Genomic DNA, 15,939 nt, shown 5'->3' on the forward strand with positions numbered 1-15,939 from the left:
TCGTAACCCATGTTGTGGAGTGCCTTGTGTGCGTGGGTGAGGAGCCTGAACGTGATCCTCTTGCTGACGGGGAGCCAGTGCAGGTTTTTCAGGTGGGCGGATATGTGGTTGTGGCGAGTGATGTCGAGGATGAGTCGTGCGAAGGCGTTCTGTATGCGTTGTAGTAATTTCTGGAGTTTGGCGGTGGTTCCAGCGTATAGGGCGATTCCGTAGTCCAGTCGCCTGGTGACAAGGGCCTGGGTGACGGTCTTTCTGGTTTCAGTGGGGATCCACCTGAAGTTCTTTCGGAGCATGCGCAGGGTGTTGAAGCAAGAGGACGAGACAGCGTTGAGTTGCTTGGTCATCGTGAGGGAGAAGTCCAGGTTGAATCCCAGGTTGCGGGCGTGGTCTGAGGGTGTCGGTGCGGAGCACAGCGCTGCGGGCCACCAGGAGTTGTCCCAGGCGGAAGGGGATTGTCCGAGGATGAGGACCTCCGTCTTGTCTGAGTTCAGCTTCAGGCGACTGAGCTTCATCCATTCTCTGACATCTTTCATTCATTCTTGGAGGTTGGTTTTGGCGGTGGCTGGGTCTTTGGTGAGAGAGAGTATCAGCTGGGTGTCGTCGGCGTAGGAGATGATGTTGATGTTGTGTTGGCGTGCGATGGCGGCGAGGGTGGTCATGTAGATATTGAAGAGGGTTGGGCTGAGCGAGAAGCCTTGGGGTACGCCGCAGATGATCTCGGTGGCCGCTGAGCGGAAGGGAGGGAGGTGGACTCTCTGGGTTCTGTCTGAGAGGAATGAGGTGATCCAGTCCAGGGCCTTTCTTTGGATCCCAGTGTTGAAGAGGCGGGTTATTAGGGTGCGATGGCAAACAGTATCAAAGGCTGCTGAGAGGTCCAGGAGGATGAGAGCGGTTGTTTCTCCGTTGTCCGTTGTCCATCATGCGATGAGGGCGGTCTCGGTCCTGTGGTTGGCACGAAATCCGGACTGGGACGGGTCGAGCGAGTTGTTTGTCTTGAGGAATGCAGTCAGCTGTTTATTGACGGTCTTCTCGATGACTTTCGCCGGGAAGGGAAGAAGAGAGATGAGGCCATTCCCTGGCATACAAGGTTCACTAACTTTATCCTGCTAATGGGCAATAACCAGATTGGTTTAGTAGCCATCTCCTCACATAGTGAGTACACTCAACAGGGCTCTCCTACAAACGTCACTCCCTCCCATGCCCTCTCTTTCCTCACAGGGCACATTGGTCTTGGCAAGCAGGCAGGCACGAGAAACAACCATTACATCACATCCGTTACAACTCATTGTGATTACAACGCGGTCATTACAACAACAGCGTTGTTACATCACAGTACCATTACAACGCACGTCGTTACAACGACTTGCTCTAGATGGCGCTCTAAACTAAGGAATAGTATAATTTACTATTCCAGCACCTTCCCTACTGTTGCACACACTGGAGTTGGAGTAGTAAATATATGATTCCTAAGTCCAGTGCCATCTAGAGCAAGTTGTAACAGCTTGTGTTGTAATGGTACTGCGATGTGCTAACTAACCCCGGGCGTAGTTCGCGTGGTAGCGCTACGCGTATCTATGCGAAGTGCCCTTTCCACTACGCGAGCTACACGTAGCTACGCAAACTGCATAGTACATTGTGCAAAATGCTGTTCGCACTGATTGCACAGTGCCAGATGCTTGTCCGCACTGTGTAATCAGTGCAAACCACATCTTGCACAGTGCAAGCAGTCGTTTTCTGCCTCTGGAGTAGTTTTCTACTCATGCAGCAGCTTTCTCAACGCGGACTGATAGTTTCCCCGCGTTGAGAATCTCGCCGGGAGATTTATTTTCCACGCTAGTGATCGGCAACTTGATGTTGCTGATCGCGAACAAAGAAAAAGTGTCGCCGAGATGTCATTTTGCTTGCTCGCGGTCGCCAACTTGATGTTGAGGAACGCGAGCAAGCAAAAAATGACCGCTACGCTACGCATGTTTGCACTGTGCTATGTGCAATCAACGTAGTGCGAAGTAACTTGTTTGGCTGCTGACAATTTGTGGGTCTTCAGTTCCCCTTCTTATAGTCCATTTCCAGACTTCAAATGTGATTCAGAGTCTGAGTCTTTGAAATTTACGTTGGGGTCTTCTCCTTTTGAAGTGCCCACTCCTCTCCCCTTCCTTCCTCTTAAAAGCAGTCTGTCGCCGCAGGAGTCAATCCAGGTCACACTTAGATGTCAGCCACAGTGATATGTGTATCAAAAGTTTAGACACACATTTAAAATGTGGGGCGACATGTAGCCCCACTCCCAGTCGCACTGCTACAATGCGCTACATTTTTTGCGTCAGTTCATTAAAGTTTTCTTCAAGTAATCCATGTTTTCCCATATTTTCCCATACTTTAAGTTTCAAACTTTTGCTTTCAAGCATTTATTCCGATCCACACGCAGATATGCTAATGCCATTTCCCAAGCTTCTTATGTTACTGTAGTGCCCAACCGGGCCTCATACTGAAACACGACTAGTGCATTGTTCGTTCCAGGCAGCATTTATTAAAAACCTGATGCATTTCAGGCCAAAGCCCTTCTTCAGGGGTAACTGTAGGTAACGATAAAATATTTACCATAAGCATGTCATATGTTTAAGTATAGACAGTACATCAAATTTATCTGTTGCTTGTAAACTGTTGACCATGCATTGTTAACCTAATATTAAATATCCTATGTCAAAATCAGTTACAACCATGTTCGCCCTTTATATTAAATAACTAAAAAACTTGACTTGCAACCTGCATGTTTGATGAGTGGTATCATTGCCAGTTTCTGATGGAATTTCACTTCAACCAAACTTTAAATGACCCCAGAGGTTTTTCTGTTGTTTATTCAACGTTTTATTCTATGTTTAATTACCATATTGAAATTTACTGGTGCCCTCATTAACAATGCTCTGCCAGCAGTGTTGTTCATCATAATTTTTCCTGAAATTGAGAATTGGGAATAAGAGAGAGACAGCTGTGTGTATTTAGGAGATCATGAGGAATTAAATCAATTGTGATACACCTGACTGAACGAATCAATATAAAACAAAATGTTCTCTATGGACATATCAAAAAGCAGGAATCAAAAACGGATTCTCTACAAAATATTAGTAATTGAGGCGGATTGAATTATCATAGAGATTACCTAATTACATTCCATGGAAGGAGAAATAAACAATTGATGCCCTGATTAGAGAAAGAGTTATGGAAGACAGAAAGATTATACTCAAATGAGGATTAATCTTAAACAAAGTTGAGAAAACGAAGGAAAATCAATTTGAATGTAGAGATTGTGTGTCGTGGTCTTAATATCACTGTTTGTCCTGAAGAAGGTAGAGAGAATAGTCAACACCACTGAAACGCTGCGTCAACAATTTTTTCTTTTACTAAAATCTGGATAAAATGTGACATTATATATTCGAGTCCCTTCTTTATTGATTTTTTAAATTATTGATGTATTTTAATACTGTACTATTATGAAGCGTATTAAGTTGAACATTTATTTTTAGAGTTGGTAGGAAAATTTATATATTAAGAAACTATTTTCTTTTTCCTCTCCTAATGTACTATAATTCAGTATAATATATATATTAACACTTTTTTTATTGAGAACATGTGTAATAAATCTGATGTTTTACATAAATACAGGCATGAGTGTTCAGTGGTAATTTTTAAATAACGTTGAGTGACTTAGATTTTGTTTAGTAGTCAGTTTTGAATTGTGGATAAAAGTTAGTGAATGTTTGCAGAGAAAATAAATACTTTTTCCGTTAGTGATTCTATTTTCTATCCCTGTCCCTTTTCTTACATAACAGGGTAGCTCTCCCAATTTTGTGGATTCATCATCAGACCAGACAAAAGGATAAACAAACACCCTGGAAGGTCTGCAATGATAGAAGTGTTGAAGAGAAGCTGTCCAGCAGATGAGCAACTTTACATCCAGCATCAGCATTCGGGGGGCATCTTAAAATGTCAGAAGCTTGTTTTATTTGTTTCTTTTACTTTACTTTATTACCCCCAGCACCCTACCCTTGGATCTCTCATGTGATGCAGCCTCAAGACGAACTACACTGGCTGTATGCATATCTAGTTGAGAAAAAGGAGGGGGGAGTCCCAAAATGGGTTTTCCCCATTCATTTTTCCATAGGAAAAATAGACACAGTTACAGCCGAAACTACTGAAAGGAATTCCACCAAATCTGGCAGAAGGTTAAATCTTGGTCCAGAAGGCTTTTTGTTATTTGGTGTACATCAGTTCAGTAGTTTTTTTTAAAAATTAAGGTTCAGAAACTTTGTATATTTTACACTGCTTAGAATCTGCAGAGGTAACAGATCCTGAAAAAAGATCTGATTGACAGACACTACATAGACAAAGATGTGACGCCAGTCATTTTAGGAGTCAGAGACTCAATCCCCTCTTCTAAAAAAAAGTGAAAAAACTATAGGGTGCAGGGTAGAAATATCCTGCCCTCTAGACCTGGTGGAAGGGGGCAAAAACCAAACTTTTTTAAAATTGGCACTGCAAACTCAAGAAAGATCCTCAGATCTGCATTGCTGATTAAAGAAAACAAATGCACTGTTTTCCTACCTTTTTATTGAAACCCTCTGGGGTGGGCAAGGGACCAGGGGGCACAACATTTTTTGGGGGAGTGGGGCATGAGGTCCCCCTCCCTCAGCCTTCATGAGGCCCTGAGGACCCCGTCCCCTGGAGCCAGTAATTTCATAATGGGGAGGAGGGGCGCCCAGTCCCCTATCGATCCTCAAAGAGATCCCAGAAACAGCCATCCCCCACAGCCAATGTTTTTCAAATGGTGAGCGAGTGCACAGCCCCTTCCCCCAGCCTCGAAGGGGCCAAGGGAACTCCACCCCCAGTGCCAAACATAAATATTGAGGAGAGGGAAGCCACCTTGGGCCATTGCGGACACTCGGGCTCTCACTGTGCCCCCCAATAAAAGTGGCATTGTGGTTGCCCTGGGTAGGCACCAGGGCAGCCATTTCACCTTAAACAAAAGGCCAGTTCCCACCATGTGGCTTCCCAGGGAGCAGGCAGTAGTATCAGGGGCCAAGGGGTTTCCTCCCAACCCCGAATGGTATATGGGGGTGCACTGAGTGGACACCAGAGAATCCACTACACTTAGAAACAATGGAACAGCTCTCACAATGGAGGTCGCTTAGGAGCAAGCAGAGCAGGGGCAGTGGGAGCCTTGGTGCTCCCCCTCTGGCTCCCAAGTTTAAAAAATAGTTTCAGGTGCCCGGGGTGGGTACCAGGGAACCCAAAAATATAATTTAAAAAATGAATAATAAATTAGCAGCGGGAGCCGCTCATCTATTATTCACTGTTCTGGAGAAGGCTCACCCCAAATTTCTCTGTGAGGGCTTTAGCATGTTTTAAATGCTGTGGGGGCTGCGGGAAGTGCCGCAGCCACCCAGTAACATAAAAAAATGGTAAGTCACCATGGTCATTAAATCCATGACCCCAGGAGAGCTTGCCATATTTATTAAAGCACTAGAAGGCCCTCTTGTGGTTGTTTTTATGGTTGCATTTTGTGGGCTGAAAAATGTTAAAAGAGGGACTCAAAGAATTGTGGATATTTTCTGTTTAATAAAATATTATACATGGTTTAATGAAAATCACTTTCATGAAACATTGCAACTTGTGAATTCATGAAATATATATTTGATTATAATTATTAGATTTTTTTGACACAGACAACTGGTCTGCTTTAAATATGTTGATATGCTGTGTACTTGATAAAGCCATAAGGGCCTCTTTGTTTATATATTTGTGTTGTGATTCTATGAAAAAAGTCAGTATGCCTAACTTCAAATAATATTTTTATATTTTAACATCACATAGTCAGACTGTGGGTGTTGGATGCAGAGCCTTAGCTGCAGACATCACGTACAAGATCTACAATAATGGAACCTCCTCCTTGCTTACCAACAGAATTCAACTAAATATACTCAGTCTTATACTCCAAGATCGGCTTTTAAACCAAACCTGTAGGATCCCTGTTAAAAGTGGGGTGGCCTTCCCTTACTTTTTTCACGAGCCATCACCTGGAATTATATTCTTATTAGAATCCACTCCTTGCCATCGCTATTGCATTTCAGGAAGACCTAAAAACCTAGCTTTTTGTGACAGTGACCTTTAAGTTCTTATCTCCACCTTTAGGATACTGCTTCTCTCAGCATCATGAGACTCCATTTGGAGTGGTAGAGCCTTACACTATAACAACTCAAAAATTAAAACAATGTGATGTGATAGCTATTAAAAGATGAATGAGTAAATCAATAAATACAACAAATTAAATGAAGAAAAGTGGGTCATAATCATAACAAAGTAATTTTTGAAAAGCAAAAGATTGATGCTAGAAATTTTTGGGCACATCCAAACTGAAAAAAATAATCATATATGATCACTGGCCATTTGATAAACTGCGTTCATATAGGCCATCTGTGCCTGATAGAGTGACATGTACAGATGTCTTTTTGTGCCCTCTCTACTGTTTCAGTAGGCTTGCTAGAATTATGCACAATAACACTTGTTCAACCGTACTAGTGAAGACTTCCTATTACTTGCAGAATGTGGAAATATAGGTGTCCCCAGTGTTGTTGTAGCACTGAAAAAAAGCACCTCACTTTTAAATTCTCAAACGCCACACATTGGCAATTGAACTTTTCTGGTTTTATTGACTAGATTTTAGGTCTCGCGCCTAGCGTTGCACTGCGCAGCAGTGCACGTGCAGCGCGAGACCTTTTATAAGTGAAAAACGGGGTATTGAAGGTGACCTAGGAATCGCACATGCTCGTGCATGTGCGATTCCTTTTGTGGTACGCAATTGGCCTTTGCATGCGTCTTTTTATAAAAGATTGCACGCAATTGGTCAAAGGCGGGTGCATTGCTCTGCCCATGGCCTATTGGTGTCTATTACGCGCTTGGTGTGCGTAATAGACACCAATTGGCCATGGCTTGCAGTGGTGCACGCGCACACCAATCGCGGGCTTGTTTGCTTCTGTGGTTTGTATGGTTCCTGCTTTATTCTGATTGTTGGTGAGGGAAGGCGGAAGGCACGTTGTGTATCAGCCAGTGTTTTTGGAAAGTCTGCTTTTACAGTTGTGTGCCTTGTTTAAACAATTCTTGTCGAGGGTCTACCTATTGGATTTTAGAAGATTGGCATACCTTTGGGTGCGGATAAGTGGAGATGCATTGGATTTCATCAAGGTCGAAGTACAACACACACACGCATTAACTCCACTTACTGTGAGCGTACAAAACCTCATTGCAGCCTATCATGATTTTAGTAGCAGTTTATCTAGTTTTCTATTACAATTCTGTTAACGTAACCATTTTTACTTCTGTGCTTTTATAGGTTTCATTTTAACAGTGCATTGTATAGGGACGCGGACCACAGAAATTCAAATGTTTTACTTAGTGTATTGTTTCATAAACTTTAGCAGCAGTACTTAATTTGTGTAAAATAAATAAATGAACTAAAAATAAATAAAAAATTCAGGGGTCCAAAGGTTTTCTTAGGCTCGTCCCTCGTGCTCTGCCAAATGCTAAAGCATCACCTAATATCAAGGCTGTCTATTGGGTCTTCTTCCAGCAATATCCACTTCCTGTCCCTTTTCCTCACTTGCCTTTTTCGTTCCAGCTGTCTCCTTTTGACTGTGTTTCCTTAATTCTTTTCAATGGCCCTGCTCCCTTTTCTAAGTGTCTTTCTAGTTCGGGGCAGAGTCTGATGATGTTAAGAAAATGATGGGCCCAACACCAGCACCACAGGGTTGGCTAGCATTCTGAAGTGCGCCACAAACCACGCGCTTTCAGATCTCGACATGCTTCACCCGGGTGTGTTCTTATGGGTGGAGAGATAAAGACGCGTCACCTATTAGGCAGGTATGCCATTTGAGCTATGGGCTGTCTCTGCAGGTCATTGTTGAACATAGTTTCACACCATTGCGTCCACCCGCTGATTAGGCTGGGCGGGGAGTTCTCATGAAAACTGCTTGACTGCTTTATAGATCTGTCTATATGCACATCTCAGATGGCAAGCATGTGCACAGCCCCATGTAATGGAGTTGATAAAGTGCTGAAGAAAAAGTATATGCAGGGTTCATTCTGTTGTATGTTGCATTTTCTTAAGGACATCGTATATAATTTTGTCAGGGGTGCGCAGGATGAGTCAGTTAAACTTACGTTTTTTATCTGTGTATTGTGCAACAAGATAGAAACTCGTAGTATAGAGGGCAATACTTAAATAATTATTTAGTATTTTTAATAATTACGTTTTATATATGTGAGCTGGTGCCTTCTACTGTTGCAGTCTTTTAATTGCTTTCCTTCTCTTTCTCTGAAAGTAATGTTTCTGCATCCCATGCTTCTAAAGCCTCAACCAAGGGTTCTTAGGTGGCAGGGAGTTTACATGTCGGCTTAGTAAAAATTTAATCATTTTCTTTTTAAAAGACTAATCAGGTGTAAAAAGTGGAAAGATAATTATTCAGATGATAACATTCAGAACCAATTTAATCTCTTTGTTGTGGATAAATAGAAGCATAATTTGCCACTTAAAGGATAGTGACTGTTATTATGAATGTACAGACTTCTCTCCCGAGACAGAGACTGTATATAAGAAAAAGCTAGTTAAATGTAACTCCAGTTGACCACTGTTGGTATCCTCACAGATTCACATGCTTTTTAATTAACTCCAGTAACTGAAAATCGCCTACAAAATAAATTATAGCCCTTCCGCCACTTTGAACGTCAACTCATATTTCAACCAATAAGGTGAGTGGATTGTGTGTAAGCTGTTCACCATATTTCACCTTTAGATTCTTGAACACATGTATGCAATGTGGTCAAACATGTCGTACATCAGCTGGGACTAGAGTGGCTTGCAAGTGGATCAATGAAATGTACTAGTGCAGGAGAACTGTACGTTAAAGAAAGTATATATTTTCCCTTCAATTTTGTCTTCAATATTTTACATTTTACTCATATGTCATATGAGGTGGATTCAACCAAATAATCTTTCTCAATAGGGGATTTATGAACTAGAAGTTCACTGAAAGAAATGGGGCTATGCAGAGAACCAGATTTCAGCTCCTCTGCACATCCTCAGCATGACAAGCACTCCAGCACATCTCTCATTTGCAACAGGCACACAGCTTTTAGCTAGCTTGGGAAAAAGTAGCAGGCAGCACACGACTAGAAGGGGTTTGCCTTCTTAATGTATAAACATGTCCAGATTCAATGTAGTACTTCACACTAACCGATTAAGCTGCTATTAAGCACTCCAACTTTAAGCAGATAAAGGAAAAGGGGCATAGCCTATATCCAGCTGACCAGACAATAAACCACCACACCTACTGCTCTTGAGGGACTGAAACCACCAACTAAAGAACACTAAGCTTCCTGAGTAGTCACACCTGCGGCTCATCAGTCCCCTGATAGACTAGCACACTGGAGTGGCCAGAAAGCAATATCGATCGAGGCGCTCTACAACTACTAGACATTGTTATTTACAATGTCAATAGCTTTTATTTGGTAGGCACGGGAGAAGGAGATTAAGATGTGCTCCCCCTTGTGTTCTTCTCCCCACTTCCCTCCGTCATGTGCTCACCCATGTGTACTTTCCCCACTTCCCTCTGTGATGTGCTCACCCATGTGTGCTTCCTCCCCACTTCCCTCCGTTATGTGCTCACCCCGTGTGGTTCCTCCCCACTTCCCTCCGTGGTGTGCTCTCCCTGTGTGCTTCCTCCCCACTTCCCTCCGTCATGTGCTCACCCTGTGTGCTTCCTCCCCACTTCCCTCCATAATGTGCTCACCCATGTGTACTTCCTCCCCTTTCCCTCCGTGATGTGCTCACCCTGTGTGTTTCCTCCCCACTTCCCTCCGTGATGTGCTCACCCTTGTTTGCTTCCTCCCCACTGGGATGTGCTCACTCATGTGTGCTTCCTCCCACTTCAATCCATGATGTGCTCACCCTATGTGCTTACTCCCCACTCCCCTCGGTGATGTGCTCACCCATGTGTGCTTCCTCCGCAATTCTCTCCGTGATGTGCTCACCCTTGTGTGCTTCCTCACAATTCCCTCCATGATGTGCTCACCCATGTGTGCTTCCTCCCCAATTCTCTCCGTGATGTGGTCACCCTTGTGTGCTTACTCCCCACTGCCCCTCCTCGCCCTTCATCCTGCACCTCTAAGTCCAACCCCCCTCTCTAGCATCTGCTCTCCTGTACCAGGGCACAGTTTTACACCTCACATCCTCTCCTCTCTTTCCATTAGCTTAATTTCCCACACAAATGAATTTGCTTCAGGCAAATAGAAGGCATTGTCATTTAGAATGCCAATTCCTCAAACTCTAGTAAATGCGAGACCTATTGCATTGCAAATGCTTGTCCTTATAGTCTGTGCTGATTCCATCTGTATTCTAGTGTTTTTGGTTTGCTACAAGATTAAGGATTTCTCCTTATAATTACGATATTATAGCTTGCCTTGTCATCCCAAGTGTGTTTCACAGTACATAATGTTGTGCTTAGGGCAATGGGTAACTTTCCTTTACATCATACCAGAATTTAAAGATGGACTTCTGGATATTGAGAAACACGAGAAACCTCCCCAGTTGCTTACTGCTGTTATGATTGGGGCAGCTTCTCTGAACTGAATAACATATTCGCAGAACTGGACGTGCAGACATTATTTAGGTGATGTCTGCATCCCATTCTGTGTACTCTTTTTTGCAGTCAGGACCCACACTTCACATTCATAAAGTGGGATTTGCGATTGTTTTTGCAGAGAACAAAATCAATACATGAACAATGAGGACATTTTGCTCTGCACACCTTCTAATCGGGGCCTAGGACCTTAGTGTAACAAAGAGCAGTGCTACCTGAAAAGGAGTAGCATCTGCCCAAGGCAAATAATTCCTCAAGAATATAGAAACATCAAAGATGTAAGGCAAACATTGTGAGCTTAATGGAAGGATACTTACATCTCGAGACCATTAATTTCAAGACCATTCATCTCAAAATCCCTCCTTACCTCGCAGCTCCTTTTAGTATCTCTAACTGGTGAGAGAGGGCAAAGGAGTAAGATTTACCTCCTCTTGTAAGCTCCTGCCATGAACACTTTCACAGTGCACACACAGTCATTTTGTAGACCTGCTTCCAGCCTCTGGAACTCCCTTCCTCCATCCATCAGAACCCAATGTGGCTTAACTTCAGGGAACTTCTAAAATCTCGCTTGTTTTACCTACATCTCAATTAAATATTTCAAATACACCTGGTGGTCTCGCTTCCTTTGTCTCCTCCCTGTGTTTATGCCATCATCCTCCTCTTCTCTGTCACAATGTGCTTAACTGGTTATTTGTAAAAATGCAATTTACACCTTCCTGGTACAGCAGCTCCATAGAACACTGTAAATAAATAAATAAAACATTTTAAAAATAAGTCACAGTTTTACAGCCATTTGGTTAGAAAGGCAAGGATGGGAATGACGCCCAACAGGACAAAGTACCAATATACTAAAAGAAGTCTAATGTTGGTGAACGTTCTAGCCCTAAGGACCAGAGAATGTTTACCTATTGACAGCACATTGGTAATAGTATGACTTGAAGCCCCTGGCAATCAACTTTTATCAGCAGTCAACTAGGACACCCATTCTGTCAAGAAGCAAACTATCTCAAAAGTAGTGGAATTGGCAGAATCCAGGTTCCTTTCAAGCCACCAATAATGCCTTGCCACCAAGCCTGACTTATTAGTCCTTTTGGGGCATAGGACCAAATATTGCACAGCTAATCACAGAGCTCCAGACAATGACATTCCCCTGCTGGTCACCCCTCGAAGTAGCAACACCAGTAGATGTAGCAGGTTGTGGCTGCAGTACTGATTTATGTAGAGTCCACTTGGGCCCGTGCTATGTCTCAGGAAACATGAGAGGTGGATACTGTGCTGTGCGGGAACAATCCCATTGTGTCAGATACCAACCCACAGCATCCAACATCCCTGAAGTGATGAGAATGTCACTCCTGGTTTCTTAAGTGTGTCTTGTTTCTAGACGGGTTTCTAGAAGTGTTCTTCATTATGTGTAGTGGTTAAGTGTTTTGGAATGTTTATGTCTTTCTCTGTTCTAGAAGCACCTGAGGTTTGTGTAGTGACTTTTCTAGTGCTTTCTTTGGATCTTTTTAGATTAGGAATTAATGGCAGTTGCCTGAAATGGCACTTGAGGCAATGTATTTGATAAAGTTGTTCCCTTGGCTTCCTGAGAGTTAGTGCTTGTTTCCCTGAGTTCTTGGAGAACATGCCTTACTTCTATCTCTTTCACATATCTAGGGTGGTTGTTTTCTCTAACATTATTCACAGTATCATTTGTAATTGTGTCTCTTGCATAACAAGTGTTAGAATACCATTTGGTAGATTTCCAAATTTACATTTTTGCTCCTGGTGCTTTTCATGCTGTATGTGTATCACATGTGAATGAGAATTGCTTGCCTTTCTGGAAGGTGATTTATGTGGCTCCTTCTGCCATTGCATCTGAAAATCGTAGAGGTATATAGTAAGTACGTGGTATAATACATTTTGAAAGTACTTATTACTAACATACAAAAATGCATTTTTATTTTAACTTCTCCATACTCACATATTTGCTGTTCTTTTAACGGTCTTCTCTTCGGTTTCAGTTTCATTCATTTGAAATGTGGGTCATGCAGGGCATCTTTTCCTGTTAGGTAGAAAATGTCTCTTTAATTTGCATTTTAAAATGTAGCAAAGTTTAGTTTGGGGGATAATTTAGATCAAGTTGTAATTGTATGTTTTAGGGGCTGGTGTTGGGTATCCATTTCATTAGTTTTACTTACTTTTAGCATGTTTTGTGTTGCGGTTTATGTTCATGAAATTGGCTTTGTTGCCCTGAAGGTTGGCGTTTTTCTTTGAAATGCTAGAGTGGAAGTTAAAGTATGAATATGTAGTTTATGTCGGTTGCTTTATAATTTTTTATAATTAGTTTTTAGTGTATAGGTTTAGTAGAATATATTTTAATATTTGTTTATTTAGTGATGTTATATGTTTTTAAGGGAAATAATAAATATTGTTTTTTATGGAATATGTTTTAACTTATATTCACCAATATTATAGTATGTGATAGTTTTGTATTTGATACTCTATATAGTTTGTGTGTATTTAATCGGTTAACAATATTTGGCATATTAACGTTGTTGCTATCAATATTACTAATTTTCTATGTTTCTGACAGCAATATTTTTGCACACAATATTTGTTTTTTTGATGTTTATGTATAGTAGATGATATTTTGGTCAATTATATTTTTAGGTGATATTGTGGTAAACCAATATTATATTTGTTGTTATTATGTGATATTACTGTGTGGGAACCCCGCTCTGTTTCGATCCTGCCATCCATGTTCTGTCATGTCCTCCTGAAGCACTTGCCATAGTGTAGAAAAGTCAGCCCATATCGCACCCGATGCCCAGGCTGCTGGTGCAGGGCGACTCTTCGTTCTCTTCTTGAATAATTGCCAAATAAAGAGACGGGCACTGGAAGTAGGAAAACAAGAACAGGGTTTATTACTCATGAGGAGAGCCTGTCCTTTGGGACACTCGCATAGTGTCTTCGGGAGGTGCTCTAACAAGTTTCTCTGAGGCTTCGTCTTTTATACACAGGTTGGTGGCACACAGGCATCCTTTATTACAATCAACACTTTGTATAGTATGGAGGTATTCCAACACGTGGCTACAGTAGGGCCCTTATCCTCCATGCAATAGGAGGGGGCTGTCATGCGGCTGAGTGTTCTGCTGATTCCATTGGAATGTGTGTGCCTGATCGAATCTCAGGGGGTGGGGCAGTCATGATCAATAGTGGCTTCTTTCAAGAGGGAGACGAGTGCATACAGTGGTGGGCAGTAAACTGTATCCTCGGGCTAAGGGATGACCAGCGGTCTGTGCAGACATTCAGGCTCAGAGGAAGAGGTCATCAAAGGAGGGGTATTCATGGAGGGACAGGAGGTGTTGGTCAGGCGCGGGGTGCGATTCTTAGGGACAGAGTCATGCGGGAGGGGAGGGCTCATGACTTGTGCATGAGAGAGCGGGGGCAGTCAGGGTGCATGGGGGATGCTTGCAGGGTCAGGGAAGTGCGCTGATGAGCGATCGTGAACAGGGAGACCATGGTACCTAAAATGGCTGTCGTGTACGTGTGTCTATGCTAGTGGGACAACACAGTCAGAGTTTTAGTGATATCCATTCTGTTTACACCAAGGGGTACTGTGAACACAAATGAACGCCGCTTATGTACATACACATTGCTATTTTTAACAGTCGCCGCTTTTTACATAAGCACGTTCAATTTCTACACAGTCGATGTGATAGGCAGAATACAATACATGTTAATTTACATCTGTTGGGCTCTTTATACAAGCCTAGAAATCGGCATATTATTTAGTCGGTGTAGAATCAAGAAAAATGTTCCGACACAAAAAATCAAGTTCACATTTTCTCTCTAGTGACATCATATACAGAAAGAACGCTCTGATACCTTCCGGCTTGTCAGTACTATAGGGGATTGGGAAAACTAACCACATGAGTGACCGATTAAAACATTTCTTAAAAGGCAATACAAAATGGTTGAGGGAGGTATTCAATTCGATACAAGTAATTTAGTCAAGGGGCGAATAGAAAGTTCTGGAAAGGGGGAGGGTCTTTGTCGCAATGTCTTTTAACAGAGTCCGTCTTCTTTTGTTGGCGCTGCTGAGCACCGGCGGTGGAGCTATAGGTCCAGCTCGGATTCGTCCTTACACGTTGCAGGGTGCGATCAGTCCTCTGCTGTTAGATCACAGTCCTGTTTCCTAACTCATTCTCATAGGGGTGCCTTATGCTGGGCACCTGCGTGTCTTTCTTTTTCTGTGACAAAATCCCAGTCCATAGTCAAAGTTTATATGAAAGAGTTTGTTGAATAATCGAGGGAGGAGAGGGCGGAGTGGGGCCAGATCTTCGAACACACCAAGGGACCAAGGGAGCAAAGGACAATGAGCAGGCAGGCCCATCAGTCGGACTCAAAAAGGGACGGGGACTTCAGGCACGAGTGGGTCAGCAAGTCGAGGGCTTCAAGGCAGCCCCTTATTTCTTCATCAGCTGAACTTGAAAGTTGTGCCTCGTCCCGCGTCTCGTTGCTCTGCGGCTCCACCTTTGGTCGTCACACATGCTCCATGATCCGTGGCCAGGCTGTGCGTCACGTCCAGCTCCTCTCCTTTGGTGATTGTATCTTTGAATGGGTGAAAAACAAGTTTTAGAAAAACTGGTCGAGAGAATAGATATACATCTCAATCCATCCCCATGCCTGAGTAGGTGGGGGATAGGTTCATCGGTCACAGTCAAAGGTCGTCACTTATCGAGTCTGGAGAAGGGTATTGCATATTGAATTCATAGACTTGTTTGGCGTTCATTCGCGACATATGATAAGAGAAATTGGATTTTTGTACACAATGTATTATGTTACATTAAACATCGAGTCCTTATGTAGAGACTGTCCTTCCCTTTAACCCAAGTATCGACAATCTTACATCCCCCTTCGGGGTCGGCTAACTCTTGCAAGCAGGGGCGTTATCGTCATGAAGAAGGGGGAAGGGGCAGATGTAAAACATGGCTTTCCTGGGGAATGACCGTTAATCAAGGTCATCAATTACGTTTCGTGGGTAGCTTGACATGAGGCGAGGGTTAATCGGGGGCGCGTGGGTGCTTTGGACAGGGAGCCAGGGTCGATCGGGAGAAGTGGGGTACTCTGGACATCCGCACTTAGGTGCAAGGGGGTGGGGCAATCGGGGCATTGGGGATCGCATTTCTAACGAACTGAGAAACAGAAGGCCATTGACGTTATAGTTCCCTTATAAAAGGCCAGATTAGGGGACATCCGTCGTCTTACC

The sequence above is a fragment of the Lissotriton helveticus genome, chromosome 1_1 (genome assembly GCF_964261635.1).
Source record: "Lissotriton helveticus chromosome 1_1, aLisHel1.1, whole genome shotgun sequence".
NCBI classification, from domain to species: Eukaryota; Metazoa; Chordata; class Amphibia; order Caudata; family Salamandridae; genus Lissotriton; species Lissotriton helveticus.